Source organism: Cataglyphis hispanica, chromosome 5, assembly GCF_021464435.1.
Source record: "Cataglyphis hispanica isolate Lineage 1 chromosome 5, ULB_Chis1_1.0, whole genome shotgun sequence".
Classification (NCBI taxonomy): domain Eukaryota; kingdom Metazoa; phylum Arthropoda; class Insecta; order Hymenoptera; family Formicidae; genus Cataglyphis; species Cataglyphis hispanica.
In genome coordinates this window covers 8,494,641-8,498,685 of record NC_065958.1, presented here as the reverse complement: position 1 = coordinate 8,498,685, position 4,045 = coordinate 8,494,641, and positions in this window count along the sequence as shown.

Genomic DNA, 4,045 nt, shown 5'->3' with positions numbered 1-4,045 from the left:
GTTGCATTATACGGTACTTCAATAGATCATTCCAGATAGCCAAATTTGCCAAAAGCATATATTATAAATTTATTACATATTATGTTGACAAAATTCCAGCAATAGTTGAGCATACTCTGCCGTTTTAGCTAATGTCGGCAGAAACGCAACAGAAAATGAACAAGCTATGCTGCCAAAAATTGAATTTATATAATAAGGATTTAGCACATCAAGAAATCATTGATTGAATCTGCTGGCATACTGCTAGCATTTTACTATCTGGGATGCTTTTCTAGTGAATATTTACTCTTTTATACAATCACAAATCCAAAAAATTTCCGGCTGACATATTTTTTGTCAAGATCACGATCTTGAAAAAAATTTATCTTCATAAAAGATTTTAGCCATTGTTCACACATATTGTTTTTAAAAAATTATTAAAAAATTAGAATTTGACTATTCAAGTATTTTTTACAATAATCAAAAAATAAAAATTGACTAACTAATAAAATATAAAATGATAAAATATAAAATTATATATATATATATATATTTATTGATCAAATTTTTACATTTTTGAATATATCTCCTTATATAAATATTTATGTGCTAAGAGTATATGTATACATATACATAATCTACATAAACTAATTTATCAATATTAGTTTACGTTCAAACCTTCTTTTGCATAAACTTATATTCATTTATAATTTTTTAATAAATAATGAACAATGACTAAAATTTTTTAAAGATTACTTAGAGACATGACCAATATATGTCAATTGGAAAATTTTCTGATTATATGTAAAGGTAAATATTTTACCTCACATTAAAATTGTATATAAAATAGAGCGTTCTAAACATTTCAATGAAATTATTTAATAATTTACAAGATAAATGTATAAAGTAATTCATGAATTTATTAAAACATAAACATTAACTATGATTTAAAAAAAAAACAAAGTAAAATAGATCATATATTTATATAAACCGTTTATTCTTTTTTATGTTAAATTCTCTCATGAAATATATCTCATATATTGAGATATTATATAAGCATTATATATTGTATAAGAATTATATGCTAATGTCTTCCTTGCAATTCATGTGTCTGTGTAGGAGAAGTAAAAAAACCCATTGAGGTAAATCTCTATTTGTGCCACATACATGAAAGTTATTCAGAATGCGACATTCAGGAAACAAAATGTATTTAACCATGATTCAAGTTAAATTTAGTGATCGAGCTCACGAAAAAATAAAAAGAAAGGGGGAGAGAAAATATGGTCATATGCATAGAATTTATAATATGACAATTTTTTAATAATTAAAATGCTTATGAATGGAGAAGGAAAAAAGACTGGTAGAGGACATTCGCCGCTATATACTTATACGCTGCAAGAGACGTAGATTGAAAAAAAAAACGAAATAACATTTGCTCACAGCTAGGCAAAAATTACGATTTTCGAGAGATTTACAGCAGTATAACATCAGGCCATTAATTAATGAATCGCGATATATGTTTTAATATTAAATTAATAAACTTTTTAATTTTTGACGTTGATTTTTCCATAATTTAATAATTGTATATATTTTACATTGAACATATATAATATGTAAGTTAATTAAAGAATTTTATTGTATTTTTAAATTTAGAATAATAATTCAAAATAACAAAAGCTGACTCTATTTAGTTGACTCTAAAATAAATATATTTGAGAGAGTTTTCTTTAGTTCTTAACAATTATAACAAATATAAATAAGCAAATAAGCATTCCATGAAAAGAGTAATATACAATGTAAAATAAAAGTTAGTTAAATAATAAAATAATAATACTAATAATAATTACAGGAAATTCCTATGTAGAAATTGTTGAGTTAAACAAGTCCATCGTTGGTTTAATTATTCATATTTAATATATTTTAATATTTGACTCGATTTCTAAAAAGGATTCAAAATATTTAAATAAATTTGTTTTGTCTATATTTGACAGAGATTTAATAAAATTTAATATCAATCAATATTAATTTCACCGGCATTATTTTCAAAATATTATGTTAATTGTATAATTAATATCTTTGTTGCACTAATATTCAATTTTGCACAATTAATCGCAAAATAAATTGTAAATACATTCTTGTGAAAGAAAGTTTTGATCTAATTTTGGCAGCAATATTATATAATTGGCATAATATTCAGCTCTGGGTTGGACCGTTTCTAAATTTCTACATTCTAGGTTCTCTGATGGAAATATTTTATTTTAGAAATTATAATAAAATCATACGGAAATAGTACTGAATTACATATTGAAATTTCTGTAAATTGTTTTATTTTCATTGAATAATTTTATTGAAATTTTAAATAAAAATTTGAAATAAAAATTCACAGAAAATGTTATCACAAAAATTATTATTTTCCTCAAAATTTGTAATATTCAATTACTTTTTATTGTAAAAATTCTAATTCATATTAAATTAGATTCAGTTATTTTTATTTGCATGTTCAAGTAATTTATTATAATTTCAACACAATATTTTCATCAAAGTGATTAATAATCTTTATAATGCGAGATTCTATTACAGGATATTGCCCACGCCTATCCTGTGGGTTCAAATGCCACAGGATGGACCTGATGAGCAAAAACCTGACAAATAAATAAATAAATAATAATAATAATAATAATAATAATAATAATAATAATAATAATAATAAAACAATAATGAAATAGTAATAATATTAAAAATAACAACGGTAATAGCAACAATAAAGTTGTTATACTATTACTATTATTATCGTTCATAATTCCGTAATCATCAGCCTTGTTATCATCATTATCATTGTCGTCGTTATTATGATGTTCAAATAAATAGACGTTTTTACGATTAGATAGCGATATACATATACGCTCTATGCGGTTTATCTTCGAGTTAATTAGTTAGCACAATGTTGTTTAATTATATAATTATTATTTATTATTACAGTTGCCATGCGTAGATTTGTGGTACGTGAATTGAAATAAATCAAAAGCTACAAGATGCGTATAATAAAAGTTGTATTAACGCGCGAACATATTTTCAATATAAATATTATTAAACTGCCTTTGTCCGTAAATACGATAGCTAATGTGAATTCCAAATTTTGTACGTTATTGGAATTTTATCATCTGCACCGAGTTTTGATAATATTGTTATTTACATTAAAAAGCACAAAGAGCGAATTGGACCTTCCATCTCGTTCGCGGTTTATTACATACTTCACGTACTGTTATAATCTGTCGTACTCAGATAATCCCCGAAAGTAAAATAAATAATATTACTAATAATAAGTCTTATAGAAACTCATATACATATATATATATATATATACATATATAGAAAGAATAAAAAATATCAAGTATAAGTTTTACAATTAAATCAAAATTATTGGCATCTATGTTGATTTTCTAGGTAGATTTTTAAAGAATATTTGCCAGCACTAATAGTCTTTTTTTTATTGATTTTCCAAAATCTCGATCCAACAATTAATAATGCTTTGTGTGCCTTTTATTTTCTTATCAAAATTATAATTTATGATGTCATCTTTTTAATAATGCACATATATAATAAATATATATCGTGATATTTTCTACGGTTACAAAACACATCCAAAATAAATAATTATGTTTTTACAATATCTATTACGGGACACGTGATACTCTAGCGTGACAATGAAACATTATAAAAGCTATATTAATATCTAGATTAATATAAAATTTCCTATTCTTTTAACTCCATAAAAAAGATATATACATACGCGCTATGTAATTAATCAGAAAATTTAATTAACAAATTAATTTAATATGTAATAACTTCTCAAGGAACTTATCTTTATCAGATAGACCAAGCAAATGGGACTAAAGAAGAAACTTTTTGTGAAAATTAATTGACTTAAACTTACTTGGAATATAACTTTTCAGTATTTCTATACATGACCACCAAATACTTTTTGAAAAATTTATTGCACCTGTAGGCATACATGTTCCCTTTTGTCGAATTACCTCCTCTGCTCTACTAAGGCTTAGTAATTGAT